At 41.6% G+C, this 18,140-nt stretch overlaps 1 pseudogene; it reads right to left on the bottom strand.

The window, feature by feature from the left end:
• Positions 1 to 5,239: 5,239 nt before the first annotated feature.
• Positions 5,240 to 5,519, bottom strand: LOC131910571 (high mobility group protein HMG-I/HMG-Y-like; annotated as a pseudogene).
• Positions 5,520 to 18,140: the final 12,621 nt, after the last annotated feature.

Below are 18,140 nucleotides of genomic sequence, written 5' to 3' on the forward strand. Positions count from 1 at the left end.
GGGGATTGGAGTGGTCAACTAAAACTAATAAAGAATTAATTTTAACTTTAATAATTAATGATTAATATATAGTGTTTGTATAATATATAAAATTAACAATTACTACATAAAATAATTAATAAGAATTAATAAAATGTCATAAGAAAACAGATACTCTGTAAGCTAATTTTTAAAACATTGAAAAAGAATTAATACCCGAAGATTACAGACATATGAGTAAAATTATCAGGGCATTTGAGAAGGACTGATTAAGCCAAGAAAACAGTAGAACGAAGGCAGGAGAACTAATTCAAGATACATTTAAAGTTTTTGTGAGATTATAATATAATCACATCATTTCTCCCTCTCTTTCCTTTCCTCTCTCCACAATCTCTCATATACCCCTCCTTTATCTCTTTCAACTTCATAACCTCTTTTTACATTAACTGTTGTTATATGCATGTATGTATATACACATATATCCATAAATATAACCTGCCCAGTTTGTGTGATGTTTCTTGTGTGGATGTTCAGGGCTGACATCTGGTATTGGATAACCAATTGTGCTCTTCCCTGGGGAAGATACTTCTGCTCTCAGCATTCCTAGTCACCTGTAGTTCTTCATGTAGGGTCGAGGACTTGCAGTCTATAATTCAGGATATTTCTGAAAACAGTCTAAGTAGTGTCCTTAAATAAATTTTAATACTTATTAAATCCCCAAACCATGTACATGAAAATAAGTATCAGAAAAATGAGAGATTTCTAACAGAGATGAAAGAGAGAAAGAAGAGAGAGAATGGAGGAGTGGAGGGGTATAGGGAGGGTGGTCAAGTACCGTATATACTTGCATGAAAATGTCCTTATGAAATCCAATGTTATCTATAATAAATACACTTCAATTAAATAAAATTAGACGGAAAAAAATCTGAAAACTAAAGTCAGGGAAATAGCCCAAGCAGAATTTTCTATTTTATCAAAGATCGAAAAGTAAGACTTATAAATTAGGAGACTTATTGAACAGAATTATTGAGCTTTTCCAGGAAGAGAGATTAGAGGTAAAAGGAGACAGAGACAGAGAGACAGGCAGGATCACACACACACACACACACACACACACACACACACACACATACACACACACACTGAGAGAGAGAGACAGAGACACAGAGAGATACAGGGAGATCTCAAAGACAGATGGAAAATCCCCACAAGCAGAACAGAATCAGCTTGACAAGTCAGGCATGTAGCTGCATCATCTTGAAACTTTACAGGAGTGATAATCTTGGAAGTGATCATCTTTGTGGTAGAAACACACATGCAAACATGCATACATATGTGAATACATATGTATGTAAACACACACACAGAGTGGGTGTTTCTCCTTGTTTGCACATTTCTGAGAGGAAATTTACTGCTCTGATTTTTATTGTATTTACAGTCACCCACTCTCCAGATCTTAGGTCTGTGTTTGCCTCAGTGTGTCCTTAGAACTACTTGTATTTTCTCATACTAAAGATGGCTTAAAATTTATTAACTTCCTGTTCAAGAAGACACCTTATTTTTAAGGTTTATTTGTTGTTGTTGTTTTAAATTACGGGTATGTGAGTGGGACGAGGTGTGTGTATGTGAGTTCAGGTGCCTGCAGAGGTCAGGGCATTGGGTCTTCTCAGAGCTGGAGTTCCAGGCAGCTGTAAACTGGCAGGGGTTCTGGAAACTGACCTTGGGTTCTGAGCTAGGGTGGTACTCACTCTTAATGGCTGAGCTATCTCTGAGGCCCAAGATACTTTAATTGTAGAATTATACACATCCAAACAAGATGCCTGGTATTCATTCTTATAAAGTCATGTGACTGTATTTTTCTTCATTTCTGAAGATCTTTATTGAGTAGGATTTGGATATATTCCTTAAAAGTTCATTCTTCTCATTGATATGTGCCATTCAAATAGGCAACATACAGATATGCAGCCTCACGTGTGATAATTCAGGACTTTAAGTAAAGTTACCAGGCTACTACTAAACACACAAAATTCAGGCAATGACAGTATTTAATATTTCAAGTAATTTTTCAATAACGGAGAAAGTAAAGTAAATCCTAGGATGAGGGTTTCAGAGGGAAAAAGTATAAAAGGGTATAAAACAAGGGAGGCTGCAAGGTCACTCAGAGGGTAAAGGGCTTGCTCTCACTTCTCATGACCTGAGTTCAATCCCCAGATGCTACACGGTAGAAGGAAAGAACTAACTCCCTCAAGTTGTCCTCTGACCTCCATACACACACACACACACACACACACACACACACACACACACATACACACACACACACACACAGAGTGTTAAGTATCTACTCTTTTTTTTAAAAAAAAGATTTATTTCTTTATTATGTATACAGTGTTCTGTTTGCATGCATCCCTGCAGGCCAGAAGAGGGAGCCAGATCTCATTACAGATGGTTGTGAGCCACCATATGGGTGCTAGGAATTGAACTCAGGACCTCTGGAAGAACAGCCAGTGTTCTTAACCTCTGAGCCATCTCTCTAGCCCAAGTATCTACTCTTTAATCAAGAGAGTTACTGGGGCCTGAGAGATGGCTCATCAATTAATAGGATTTGCTGCTCTTGTAGAATACCTGGGTTCTGCTGGGGATGTCTTTCTGTATGCTGTGAATGTGTGTTGCTCTGATTGGTTGATAAATAAAACACTGATTGGCCAATAGCCTGGCAGGAAGTATAGTATAGGCAGGATAAGCAGAAAGGAGGATTCTGGGAAGTGGAAGGCTGAGTCAGGAGACGCCAGTCCACTGTCCAGGAAGCAGCATGTAACGGCATACAGGTAAAGCCACGGAACATGTAGCAACACATAGATTAACAGAAATGGGCTGAGTTTAAGTGTAAGAGCTAGTCAGTGGTAGGCCTGAGCTAAATGGCCATACAGTTTCAATTAATATAAGCTTCTGTGTGTTTATTTGGGTCTGAGCGGCTGTGGCCCCAGGCTGGACTGGAGAAAACTCCAGCTACAGGGTTCAGTTCTCAGCACCCATGCTTGCAACCACCTGTAACTCCAAGTTTTGGGATATGGGACACCCTCTTCTGGCATCTTTGGGCACTGCATGCATGTGGTGCACTTACATAAGAGACAGACAAAATACTCTGCACATAAAAATAAATAAATCTTTAAAGAGAGAGAGAAAGTTACTTTTCACTTGAATCTCTGGGCTACAGTACTGATGGTGAGAATGTACCAAGATGGATAACTTAGTGTAGTATAGTAACTACATATGGAACAGGAGCTGATAACATTTTCTGTTAAGGGATGATTGTAAGTATTTCATACCATGCAGTCTTGTGGTCTATGTCTCAACTTCTCAGCTCTGTTGTTGCAGGGCAAAAGTAGTGCAGATAGACAACAGGTAAAGTGATGGGCAGAGTATGCTCCAACAAGGCTTTATTCATAGATGCAGTTGGCCAAAATCAGGACCCAGACACAAGAGTTTCTGCTCCTGGGATTAAGTTGTTGAAAATATTCAAATTTCCATGGGTTTCTTGACTGCATTTATGTGTCCTATTTTAACTCTTGCTTTAAAAACATACAATGGCTGGGCGGTGGTGGCGCACGCCTTTAATCCCAGCACTCGGGAGGCAGAGCCAGGCGGATCTCTGTGAGTTCGAGGCCAGCCTGGGCTACCAAGTGAGTTCCAGGAAAGGCGCAAAACTACACAGAGAAACCCTGCCTTGAAAAACCGGAAAAAAAATAAAATAAAATAAAATAAAATAAAAACATACAATGAGTTAGTACAAAAATAAAGATATATTACATTGATTTTAGTCTTCAAAAAAAAAATCACTCTGGTCTCACTTAGTCCATTTTGTACCACTGTAGCAAAATATAACAGACTGGGCAGTTTAAAACAAACAGTGATTTATTGGCTCACAATTCTGGAGTCTGTGACCAGCAGCTAACGAGGGTCTTGTCTTGTTAGCTGTTGCTGGAAGGACAAAGAGCAGAAGGAGAGTGGGCTTGCAGCTCAAGCCTTTCTGTAGCAGGAGCTAGCCCACTCACAAACACTTCCCACTAGACTCTATTGCCCAATGGTATCCCACTGGTGATTAAATTTTCAACCCATGTCTCGTAAGGGACACAGTCAAACCATAGCAACCCCCAAATGATGTGTGTGCTGTGCTAGAGCCCATAATAAAATCTTGTTTGAACAATGAAATTTGGTTATCTATTCTTGAGTAATGGCCTCTTGTTCACTGGGTAGAAAATTACTTCCAATAGGTAGCTGGTTAAGCAGTGCCAATTACTTCCTTATACTTTTGTGGCTTAGCAGACTGGGGGGCATCTTCGCCCTCCATGGGATCAGCTGAGCTTCTTGTGTAAGTATGGGCCTCACCTGGGGAGGCTGTACTGGATGTGGTGGTTCTTTTAAATTTTTTTTTCCAGGAAAGGCTGTTCTTTTAATTCAAGTAACTGCAAATAGTAAACCAAAGGGGAAGCCCCACGCTGGGACAAATAATAGCCACACACACACACACACACACACACACACACACACACACACACACACACATACACCACCACAGAACAAAGGGAGAAAGTGGTCCCTATACCCCTTTCTCATTAAAGTCTGCCCCCCTCCTCACTCTACTGCAGCATCCAAAGGGCAGGACCCCATCTTCCCTGGAGTGAGGTAGTCCATAACCAGCCTGTTACACCCCAGCCTCCCTTCCTCCTGTAGTGTCTTGGGGAGATGAACGTTTGGCGCCGGTAGCAGCCGCAATGGTGGGTGTCTAAGAACGAACACTGAACGAAAACCAACAGAACTGACCATAGGTAGTCTGTGAGCAGAGGAAAAGATGGAACCACAACCTTGAGGGGCAGGGAGAAGCAATGGGAGCCGGGTAGGTGGAGGGCAAGGTTACATCTTTATTAGTGCCCACTGGAGGAAGGGATACAACCTGAAGCGGAAGCAGGGGAGGAGAGGTAGCAGCCCAGCTGCCTTAGGTGGAAGCCAGAGAATAGGACCCCACCCTGGAGATAGGTAGCAACTCCCCTCTGTCACTGCATCTGGTCCCAGGACAAATGTTGGCCCCACCCACCTTGCCCTCACTTGGGAGTGACAATTTGGTGGGGGGCATGCCGGCATCTAAACATCCCCTGCACTGACGGCACCTGCTGCTGCCAGGTCATCCAACCGGGGCTTTTTAGAAAGAGATGGGCCCTTGACAGCCAAGGAGCATGCTGCACTATGGCATTATGCGTGGTCACTGTCCCTCCTCCGAGCACTCCAGGGAGGTACCCTCCTCTTCCTCCTTCTCCGGGTTTTCAGTCTGCCCCTCGGTTTCCTCCCTGGAGCTGTGGTGGTTTTCTGGCAACACCCTTGGTTTTGCTTCCTTTGGTGGGCCCCAGGTCTCTTTAGTGCCGCACTTCACTGGGCTCCTTTGGAGGCTGCCTGCCCTGCCTGTCTGGGCCTCACTTCCCAGGCCCGTCCTTTACCTGCTTGGAGGCCAAGGGCTGGCTGGACGTTTAGCTGGACTCCCTCATTTTCCTTCTCTGTGGGCAGTAAGAGCGACTGGCTGCGATGGCCGCCTTGGAGCTGAGCTAACACCAGAAATCGCCCCAACTCCAGTCCCGATTCCACGATGGCTCTTTTATTCCCTTAGGGGTTTATTGGTGTCTCAGGTTCCCCAGAAGGAGGAAGGCCAGTCCTCGTCAGCTAACACTTGCCAGGCCTCTGCTTAAACCGTGCTTTCTTCTGTCCCATCACAGATAAGTAGAATTTATAGCCATGTGTTTCACAATCCGTGAGATAGCGGAGTCCCTACAAACTGGAGACAGTACAGCGACAATGATAAGGTGACCCAAAGAGGAGGTTCTGGGGCTTCTGGGGTTGCACTCAGCTAATTACCTGCAGAACTCACTTTGTCCCGGGAGTCTTTGGGATCATGTTGTTTGTGCTCTCCCATTCTAGATCTTTCTCAGGATCATTATTTAGAGTGAATCAACTAGTTCTGTTCAGACCAGTCACTGAGTGCAAAGGAAGCCAATGAACACAAAACTTAGAGCTTAGAGCTGTTCAATTCACGTCACCACCCAGAAACATGGTTTAAATGGTTTCCAGCTTCCAGGTTAGATCCAAGCGAGGACTAGAGCCACTTATCTAATTGGTTAGCTTACCTATACACTCCACCTGTTACCAATAAGAGTGAAAACCGCTTGTAGATGTAACCGCCTTGTTAAATAAGAAACACAGAGCCAATTGCAAAGTTAAAAGCCCAAGAGGTCAGAGCAAAAGCTAAGAGCTAAAATCCTTACCCTTCACTGCCGCTGCTGTCCTCCTCAGCAAAAACGCTACTTCCTGTGTGTTTGTCCTTTTTATTGACTTTCTATTCTTCCTTCTCATTGGTTGTAAACTCAACCACATGACCTCCTCGTCACTGCCCATCTATACAGATCTCCAGGTCTTCTATGGTTGGTATTGAGATTAAAGGCATGTGTCTCCATGCTGGTGGTATCCTTGAACACACAGAGATCTGCCTGTCATGTGATTGGGATTAAGGGCATGTGCTACCACTACCAGACTTCTTTTTACATTGGATTGGATTGTTTTATATTGTATACAAATTATATATATTGAGATTGATATTGTTAGAAAATGTCATACATATATTTCTAATTTTGTTAAAGATATTGTACTTATATCATTCATTTAACAATGTAATGCAATTTGCTGATCCTTGAATGTTATTATTACCAACTATTAGGATAAAAAGAAAGTTAGTAGTTAGACATTACAATAGAACTTGTAGTCATATTAGGTATGTTTTCAAGATTCAGCGGATATATTTTAGATAGACAGGTCATCTTCAAACCCTTCAGAGATCTACAGAATATGGCATTTAAGATGTTTTAATAACTTAGAAAATTTTTCTTTTTTTTTATGACTATGAGACATGTCGGATCCTGGCAGTACCAATCTACTTCAGAGAAAATATGGGCATTGAAGAAACTGCATATGGAGTTAACTTTCATTGTGGCAAAAGTTAGCCACTGGACAACAAAGTATCCTCGAATCAACTGCTGACAAACAGGACAGACAGGACATGAAACAAAGGATTACTGATTCTTGCCAAAACAAGTGTGGTTGTGGCTTTATCAAAAGGCATCTTCTGAGGCCAAGACAATATGGCACCATCCCTGAAATGGCCTTTGCAATCTGGAAAAGATACAGTGCCCTTTTCTTCGAAGGCAGCTGAACAGGCAGTGGGCCAATGGCTTCTGATGTACAGTGGAACGGCAGCTGAAATAGTTATTCTTGAAGAATAACTAAACTCACACCTCTCAATAGTAGACTGGCATTTAATAGAGGGATATGGAGAAGACTGGGATGCTGAGATGAAGACACACACACACACACACACACACACACACACACACACACACATTGCCAAGAAGAATGGACAGCTGAATTCAAAAAACATCAACAATTTCCGGAATTTAAAATCCTGAATCATGACATGACACTAGTGGAATTCAGGTGTTTCTGGTACATGGACTGCTCTTACCAAATGTGAGGTCAAACTGTTGACCTTGTGTACATCCTAGTTCACAAATGAGTCTGTCAGATACACTAAGCCTATAGACTGAAGATGATGCCCCAACGCTGTAGAGAAACCTCAGGTGACTGTCCACTCAAATTTTTTTTGGAAGTTGCTTGCATGCACTTCCTGTTTTTATTTTTGTTAAGTAATAATATTTCCTTCTTGGGTCTCTGAGGGAGTTGAAGATTAGTTAGTTATAGTTGAAGATTAGTTAGTTATAATTGAAGATTAGTTAGGATAGAAAGTGAATTAGGTACATTTTGGACTTACCAAAATAGGATAGATAATGGAATTATTTTCTCTGAATTTGTCAAATACAAATGGACTAGACATTGTTTAGGTATTTATTGCTTGTATATATGGTATATAGTTGTTGTACCTTTGTATATAGTTTTTCTTATATTAGTTATAACCTTTTTCCTTTTTTCTTTTTATTAAAATAGAAAAGGGGAAATATGGTGATATTTTATTTGTACTGAAATGTGATTTTATTTGTATGTTAATAAATAAAGTTGCCTGTGGGTCAGAGCTAATAGCAAGCCATAGCAGAAGTCTGGCAGTGGTAGCACATGCCCTTAATCCCGATCACATGACAAGCAGATCTCTGTGTGTTCAAGGATACCACCAGCATGGAGACACATGCCTTTAATCTCAATACCAACCATAGAAGACCTGGAGGTCTGTATAGATGGGCAGTGACGAGGAGGTCATGTGGTTGAGTTTACAACCAATGAGAAGGAAGAATAGAAAGTCAATAAAAAGGACAAACACACAGGAAGTAGCGTTTTTGCTGAGGAGGACAGCAGCGGCAGTGAAGGGTAAGGATTTTCTTAGCTTTTGCTCTGACCTCTTGGGCAACTTTATTTATTAACATACAAATAAAATCACATTTCAGTACAAATAAAATATCACCATAACCGCTGCTATGGTTCTTTGTCTTAGACTGTTTCACATGGTCCCTAAGCCTTGAGGGCTAGCAAAGCACTTCTTCCTTTTCATGTGGGCCCTAAGTCAGTAAAAAATGGCATCATTGATTGCCCAGTAAACCTCTATGCAGTTGAAAACTGTTATTTTTTTCCTTCAAATTTTCCTTAATTACAGTTCTCCCTTCTAGAAATTCTTCAGCGCTAGGCTTTTCTCCTCAAGCGGTTCCTGCTTCAAGGCTCTGACACCCAAGTATAAAGTAAAATTTATCTGAACATTGAAAAGATTTTGATTCGTCTTCTTGATCGTCACCCCTCCATCTCACTCTTCCGAAGCTCATATTATAATTCTCCTAAAACCACTGCCTTCTCTGTCAATCATTACTCTCTATCTACCCAACCAAATTACCAGTATGCATTCCCAAGCTTGTGACTAATTTTCAAGTAGAATTTATCAAGTTTAGAGAGGTCCTCTTAAAGTTTTATCTTTTCTGGGGACAATAAAATGGCTCTGCTGACAAAACTGCTTGCATTCAAGCCTGACACCCCAAGTTTAAGCCCTGGATCCCTTAATAGAAGGAGAAAACTAAGTCCTAAAAAATCATCCTCTGACCTCCACAGCCACGCTGTGGCACACGCACGTACAAGAGAGAAAATAATAACAATAAATAGAGATTGCTTACTGAAAATAATAAAATGAGATTTTTTATTATCTCTAAAAACAGAAAAAATTCTCATCAAATATGTATCCAAACAGCTGAGCATGGGCAGTGCCTGCCTCTGATACACTGAGAGGGAGAGATTGAATTCTGAGTTTGAGTCCAGCCTGGGCTACAGTGTGAGCCCAACTCAAAAGTCAAAGGGCTATGGTGCCATAATAAAGTGTTTGTCTAGCACCCATAAAGCCCTGAACTTAAGCCCTGGCACGGGAAGAAACCTGATCTAACTATATAAGTCCTTTACTTTTGGACTGTTCCATGCCTTGCCCCTCAACCCTACGTGCTTGAAAATGAAACCCAAATTGAGTTTTCATGATTACTTTTTCTGAAAAAAATTTAAAAAATTTACTGACAACATAATGGCAAAACCTGGCCACAGCTGAGACATCCCTAAAAGGAGAAGAAAAAATTTAAGAGAACATGGAATAGGAACATTTTGTCATAATCTTACTATTTCTACCCACATTTTCCTACTTTTTAACTTTATCAAAATAGACTTTGCTGTTACTTTTGAAGCAAATGATAGCTAAGAGACAACATGGACTTGGGGGTTTCTGATCAGTGATCATGTTGCTGGACGTTGCTAAGGAGCAGACCCCTCTTGGCTGGACTCCTTGAAGTAATACATGAAAATGAAGCAGCTTAACCCATGACTCTGCTTCAGATGAGCATGCAGGTGTGTGTGTGTGTGTGTGTGTGTGTGTGTGTGTGTGTGTGTGTGTGTGTGTGTGATGGTCATACAAGACTTCTTTTTTTGTTATTTTTCAAGACAGGGTTTCTCTGTGTAACAGCTCTGGCTGTCCTGGAACTCAATTTGCAGACCAGGCTGGCCTCAAACTCACAGAGATCCAACTGCCCCGGGCCTCCTGAGTGCTCAGATTCAAGGCATGAGCCACTACCACCACCCAGCACACACAGGACTTCTAAACAGATGAACTCTGGCAAGCTTCCCAGCAGGTCAGACCTTCAGGATGGGTGACCTGTGGTTTGTTTTACTTGGCTGTGCTAGGAGTGCCTCCCTTTTTGTTTGCACAAGTTTAGGGATGAAGAATGGAAAGACAGGTCAACAACATCACTACCTGCCACCAAGCCTGTCCTAGCTGCTGCTGGTAGCCCGACAGCATCCTGGATCCCCGCTAGATTGTGCAAGGCAAGGAGTACTTGGCTCTCCTGGTTTTCTGGGATCTAAATGAGGCTTCAATCCTCATAAGAGACTTAGGGTGGGGTTTGTTTTTAGGCAAAGAGTGCTCACTTGCTGGTCCAGCAAGTTGGCTCAGCAATAAAGGCTCTTGTCACCAAATCAGATGACCACCAGGTGACCCGAGTTCAGTCCTCGTGTCTCACGAGGTAGAAAGAGGAACAAATGCAAGGGGTCCTCCACAGGCGTGACACAGCATGTGCACACACACACATAGAATAAAGAAATAATACAATTTTAAGATTATAAAGAGAGAGGGAAAACTCACTGAGACTTCTCTAAGCAGCAAGGGACTGGAAAGAGAAGGGAAATTGGGAGCAAAGGAGGGAGGAGGGGTTTGGGATGATGAATGCTAGCAACAGGGATGAGGCTGTGGCAGGGAGCACAAGAGGTTTGCTTTCACATTCTGTCTCTTCCTGCCTACATCTTCTGTCTTTTAGTTTGTGTGTGTGTGTGTGTGTGTGTGTGTGTGTGTGTGTGTGTGAGAGAGAGAGAGAGAGAGAGAGAGAGAGAGAGAGAGCACTTCACTATGTAGCCCAGGCTAGCCATAAGTTCACAATCTTCCAGCCTCAGTCTTTCGAGTGAGCATTATAGGCGTGTGTGACTATAATGACCTTCCTCTTTAATTTTTGTTTCTTACTCCAAATCCCTCGTTCATCCTCCTTACCGTAACTCTTGTAGTAGAACCAACCTTGCTCTTTTTAAAGACCTACCTCTGTCAATTTTTGTTTCTCTGATAAACATGGGATGGAAGCAATAGCAAACTAAGACATAAATGGTCTTCCTAGGTTAATGTATTGTTTATGCATTTCATTCATGACTGAATTTAGTACTTTTGTTGTGGTTTGAATACGAGTGTCCTTAGACAGGCTGAGGTGTTTGTACTTTAGGCCTCTGGCTGGTTCTGTATCTAGAAGATACAGAACTTTTAGGAGGTAGATCATATCTGGAGGAATTGGCTCACTGGGGAAGACCTTGAGGTTCAATACTAAAGTCTCACTTTCCAAGTTCTCTTCTTGACTGCCAAAAAAAAAAAAAAAAAAAAAAAAAAAAAAGGATGTGGCCAGCTCCCTCACACTTCTGCTGCCATGCCTTCCATGATGAACTGTGCCTTCCCTGAATCATGAGCCAAAATAAACCCAGTGCTTACAGTTCTTTTGACAGGCGTTTTATTGCGACAGGAAAAGTTACTAATACAACATGTGACTGAGCCGAGAAATTTGACTAGTACATTTGAGTTGTTTATTTTCCTTCCAAAATGTTTACAGACCAAGAACCTATATCATCATCCAGGCAGTGGAAGGCCATTTAGAATGAGGAAGACTGACTGTCCATTGGCATTCTAGTCATTCCTAAAAATTGTTCGATCACGCCGGGCGGTGGTGGCATACGCCTTTAATCCCAGCACTCGGGAGGCAGAGCCAGGTGGATCTCTGTAAGTTCGAGGCCAGCCTGGACTACCAAGTGAGTTCCAGGAAAGGCGCAAAACTACACAGAGAAACCCTGTCTCGAAAAACCAAAAAAAAAAAAAAAAAAAAAAAATTGTTCGATCACATGTAATTTTGGAAACAAGTGTCTGCCATCTCTTGGTAAAAGCCACGTTTTAAGGATGAGGAAGCAGCAGGGGCATTAAGACTGTGATTTGGTCTTGGACAACCAGATAATCCCTTGGAACCAGTGGAGCACCGTCCTAAGAACACATAGAAGTTGACAGAAGGTTGCTAAGGGCTCCCACTAAGAACTTGTTTCTTGATCCTTGAGAGTAAGTTGGGTCTTGTTCTTTGTCCAAGTCTATTCCTCCAGCTTTCCAGGAATCCTGGAAACTCTTCCAGTAAATTCCAGTTTACCTACTACAACCAGAGTTGTTTTTTGTTGTTTGCAACAACAGGCCTACGTGAACTACAAATTCCTACTTTGTTTTGTTTTTTTGTTTGTTTGTTTTGTTTGTTTGTTTGTTTGTTTTTGGTTTTTCGAGACAGGGTTTCTCTGTGTAGCTTTGCGCCTTTCCTGGAAATCACTTGGTAGCCCAGGCTGGCCTCGAACTCACAGAGATCCACCTGGCTCTGCCTCCCGAGTGCTGGGATTAAAGGCGTGCGCCACCACCACCCCGCCCAAATTCCTACTTTGATCCCACTACAAAAACAAAACAAAAACACTATCTTCATCACAACACCAAAAATGGCATCTTAAGTGTCTGCGTAGACTGTTAGTTGCTCTTGGTATTTTAGAGATATATTTGATATTTGAAACCAGATTTTACAGTTCAAACAACATATTAGATAATTGAGAAAAATGGAAAAAATATAAAAACACGCCGGGCGGTGGTGGCGCATGCCTTTAATCCCAGCACTCGGGAGGCAGAGCCAGGTGGATCTCTGTGAGTTCGAGACCAGCCTGGGCTACCAAGTGATTTCCAGGAAAGGCGCAAAGCTACACAGAGAAACCCTGTCTCAAAAAACTGAAAAAAAAATATAAAAACAAAAAGTGCTTCGCTCAGTAACTGTAATTATTGTGAAAATTGTAAATTTGGAGATAATTGCAAATTATCTCCAAATCGGTATAAGCAAATACTTCTACTTACTTATCCTTTTGTATAAATCAAAATTGGATATACATTTTCACCTGTCTTTTTTTGTTCCTTGGCCTTTTGTAGCCAGTTCTGTATGCAACAGATTTTTATCAATGTGGATTTGTTAATTCAACCACAGAATTTTCTTGAATCTCTTGTATTGTTTAGCTTGGCTAGTTGATAGAGGAAAAATCAAGAATAAATATGCTCATATTTTTTTACTGTACACCTTCATCAGCAATGGACAATAAATACCTAAGTTGACTAATGGGACAGGAGCATTCTGATATAATGAAAGTCCTTAGTGAAATTCTAGTTCCTTCCTTCTTAACTGTGTGACCTGAAGCAGTTATGTAATCTCTATGCTTCTTGGAATCTCTATCTGCACAAAGAGGATGAAACTATCTTCCTCCTAGGCAATATGAAGATTAAAAGTAAGGTATTTTGTAAATGTAGTTGGGCATAGTGACATGTGCCTTTAAAATTAGGTATCAGGTGGCTTTTCTGACATGAGACAGAGATTTTGGATTTTACTTTAACAAGCATACTTGGGTTTAGAGAAGGAGAAAGCCACACTGCAACTCCAAAGTCAGCTTTAATTTTTAATTGGACTGGGGCTACAAAAAGACCATTTTCATTACATGTCTGTAGAGAACAGCAGAAACGAACATTTAGGAAGATTTATGAAATTTTATTCTGTTGGAGAGTGATATACTAATAGGCCAATTTACTCTTTTTCTTGGGACACTTTTTCTGGATGATTTGTCCTTTTTCTTCACATGTCTCATTTGTCCAGTGGTCTTCAGAATACTTAGCCGAATACCTTCGTTCTCCTGAAAGGACAAAAATAAAACCCTTTCCCAGCCCTGACTTTGGGGAGGTTCCCTTTTGATAAATTATATCTGATCAAATGAGAAGCATTTGCTATCTTATAAGTTAGTTTAGATTGAACAGCCATGCTGTTTGGTGAACTATCACCTCTTTGAATCAATAAGTCTCTCTTGATCAATTTTGATTTATGGTTTCTCCTTCAATTTTTGTTTTATTTTCTAAAGCTGTTCTATCATCCAGAGCAGTTAAGTTCTTTAATTGCTCTGGGAAGGAGTTTGACAGGGAACAACTGAACTGAATTTGACATGGGGGCCTGTGAGAGGCCCCTCAAGGCATTTCCCAATGGTAAAGGGTTACCTTGACTGTCCCTTGTTGACATTCATTAGTCCAATGTCTGCCTTTGCTGCACCTTCTTCATACTCCAGAAGGAAGGGGCATTCTGTTTGTATTATTCTTAGAAAAAACATTGTTTCTAGGAATGCCCTGTTTACAATCCCGTTTTAGGTGACCTTGTTTACTACAATTGAAATGCCTGACATTTTGATTTTTCTTCAAACCTCTGGAAATCACCTCTCCTATCCAAGCATCATCATGGTTATGTGATTCAATATTGATTGGATCTCAGATCCATTGCTCTAAGGGTGCTGAACTTGCCTTTAGTGGCCTAATTACCCTTTTACATTGTACATTAGCATTTTCAAAAGCCAAAGATTCAATTATTATTTGTCTAGTTTCTGAATTTGGTATCATCCTATTTATAGCTGAAGTCAATCTTTGTAAGAAATCAGTGAAGGTTTCTTTTGGGCCCTGTATGACTTTAGTAAATGATTCAATTTTCTTTCCTACTTCTTCAGTTCTGTCCCAAGCATTCAAGGCTGCGGCTTGGCATAAAGCCAGGGTGTGGTCATCATATAGAAATTGCTTTTCTACGTTAGCATAATCTCCTTCTCCAAAAAGTTGGTCTTAGGAGATTTCCATACTTCTAGCCATACTTTGTTATTCAATGGTCTCAGCCTCATCTTTCTACCAGGTCCTCGGTTGTAACTGAGGACCAGGCTCCAAGGCTACTGTAACCAAGTCTCTCCAGTCTCGATGGATAAATCTATTACAAGTTGACCAAGTTTAACATCTGCTTCACTAAAGGTGAATGCATGCCATATGAGATTATCGTTTCCTTGAATCTCCTCAAATCTAACACTTCCACAGGAGTCCATTCAGCTCTTACACCGCCTTGGGGATATCTATCATTTGGCAATTCCTGTAAGGTTACTGGGTAAATTAAAGTTGGTTGTTTGAAAACCTTAGGCTGTTTCTCTCTAACCGTATAATGCAATGCTGAGATTGGTTCTCCTTTGAATTCCTCTGTCTGGGTCTGAATATCTCTATGATCTGTTTTAATAAGTTTTTCTAAAACTTGTATCTCAGCTCTCATATTAACCAACTTTTTTAGTGATAAAAAATGATCAAACAGATAATATTTATAATTGACACTGCATAAAGCCCATCTAAATTAATTATCCTCTCATTTAATTGCTCCATTTTCAAACCATCTAGTGTATTCTCAACAAGAGACCCAACTCCCTCCATTGTAATAATGTTTCCCATTTTTTAATGTGAGAAAAAACTCTCTGTGTCTTTTTTTTTTAAAAACTATTTCCTCCCTTTAAGAAATCCCAATTGCCTCATCAAGTCTGCCAACGATGATGATTCAGATGTGAGGCTGACTGCTTCTGTGTAGAACAGTAGAAGCCAGAGCAACAACACAGCAATGCCTGAAGCCATGTTGATGTCCCTGGGCCATGCTGACATACTGGTGTGAATGGCCTGTGCTGATGCTATCTGAGGCCATGTTGATGTCTGGCCTGTGCTACCACTGAAGGCCACACAAATGTCCATGGGCTGTGCGGCTGCCTGAAGCCATGTTGATGTCTGTGGGTTGTGCTGTTGCCAATAGCCATGTTGATGTGAGTGGCCTGTTCTGCTACCTGAGGCCATGTTGATGTTCTTGGCCTGTGCTGTCACTGAGGGCTGTGATGGTGTCCACCGCCCATGCAGCGGCAGAGGGCTGTGTTGATGTCTGTGGTCTGTACCATTACTAGAGACTATTCTGAGGTCCATGGTACCTGCTGACACTGGAAACCCTGTGGGTGCCTGTCTGGTCTGTACTGTCCCCAGAAACCATGTGTAAGTCCATGATCTGTGCTCCCGCTGACTATAAATGGCAAAGAAGCTATTTTTGCCATTGTTTTGATGATTTCAGACCCACAGTTGAGGAGGAGGGACATAGAAGGCTTCTTTGACAATCCCTACCCCCACTGCACCCCCCAAAAAAGGGAATAGCCTAGACAGAAAGCCATTGAAGAGAACTCTGAAAAATTGTGATAAGGATGCTGAAGTGTAACTCTCCACAGTTGACTTCTAGGAGGGGTGTGGGTGGGGAAGGAATTAGTTTTCTTTAAGGGGCTGGCCACCAGGAGTTTGAGCATGCTCCAGGGAGTACATGGGCAACACAAATTGGACTTGTTTCTTTCTTTCTCTTTTTTTTTTTTTGGCAGGGGGAATGGTCAGACAGGTCGGGGGTGGACCTGGGAGGACTGGGAAGTTAGTGTGCTCAGGGTCCATGATATGAAATTCCCAAATAATCAGTAAAAATATTATGAAAAGATCAATAAAAATAAATAAGTAAATACATACTTTCTACTTGTGTCCAAAAAAAAGCAAAGCAAAACAAACAAATAAAAAAGAATAATAAAGCCGGGCAGTGGTGGCACACGCCTTTAATCCCAGCACTAGGGAGGCAGAGGCAGATGGATCTCTGTGAGTTCGAGGCCAGCCTGGTCTACAGAGTGAGATCCAGGAAAGGCTCAAAACTACACAGAGAAACCCTGTCTCGAAAAAACAACAACAAAAAAGAATAATAAACTGCGGGCCTAGGATATGGCTCAGTAGTAGATAATTTGCCTACTATGACTAAGATCCCCAGCACAGGAAAAAGACTAAAGTAGAAAGTAATCATACATTCATTTTTACTCTCCTTAAAACGTTATTATAATAACATTTATTATAATAAATAAATAAATGTTATTATGCTGGGGTTGGGAGAGGTGCATGCTGCTCCAGGACTCCAGGACTTCTACCAATCATACAAATCTCTTCCACAGATGTGGCAATTGGGACAGAAGACAGCATATAGGACAGAAATAGTGAGCAAGCAATGAGCACATCCAGAGAGTAAAGAGTTGTTTCCATAATGCTGTGCTCCTTGGAAGTCCTAGGGAACGGGAGCAACCTAAATGTCCATCAACAGACAAATGGATAACAAAATGTGTATGCACAGTAGAAATCAAGACTTTTATAGGAAAATGAATGGAACTGGAAATTACTATATTAAGTTAAAAAAACTGAATTACCAAATGTTTTCTCTCACATGTGGAGCCTAGACTTCTGTGTGTGAGATGACACTAGAGAAGGGACTGGGAAGGGAGAAAGAGGTCTTACCTGGGGGTCAGGGGAGCAGGCAGGGTAATAATGAAAGCAGAAGAGAGACATGGTGTGTGGGGAGGAGGGGGAGCAAAGGAGGAGGGTAGATGGAGCACCTTCCACACCAGGAGGACAGTGGGGAAGGAGGTGAGTTAGAACTGAGTCTAATGGTGTGTATGCATAAAAATGCTGGAATGAAATCCACTATTTTGTATGCTAACTTGAAAAAAGAGACACTGCTTCCGTGTCTAAACTTGAGAGATGCTGCCTGTGTGCAGTCTCTGATGCTGCAAAAAACACCACTCAGAGGAAGAGATAATTGCCATGTGTCAGAAAACATAAATTGAGTATGAACATTTTTCAAATGTAAGAATTAGCTTTGGGGTTGGGGATAAGTTGGTGCACTGCTTGGCTAACAAGCACAAAGCCCTGGGTTCAATCCCCAGCATCGAATAAACCAGGCAGGTGGGGGATGGGGGATTCCTTAATCTCAGCACTTGAGGGTGGAGGAAGGATGATAAAGAGTTAAAGGAGTGAGTTCTAGGCCCACCTGGGAAACATGAGGCCCTGTTTCAGACACACATACACACACACACACACACACACACACACACACACACACACACACCAGCCAGCCTTCCTGGCTAGGGTATACTAGGGTATAGTCTGGGCTAGAGTGTTTGCATATTGCATAGCATGCACATTGCCTTCGACTCAATCATTAGCCCCTAATAACAACAGCAAAGGAGGAGGAGAAGGAAGAGGAGGAAGAAGGAGGAAGGAAGGGGAGGAGGAAAGGCAGGAGGAGAGGAAAAGGACAAAACCCAAAAAGAATAGTAAAGAC

This window comes from Peromyscus eremicus, chromosome 5 (genome assembly GCF_949786415.1).
Source record: "Peromyscus eremicus chromosome 5, PerEre_H2_v1, whole genome shotgun sequence".
NCBI classification, from domain to species: domain Eukaryota; kingdom Metazoa; phylum Chordata; class Mammalia; order Rodentia; family Cricetidae; genus Peromyscus; species Peromyscus eremicus.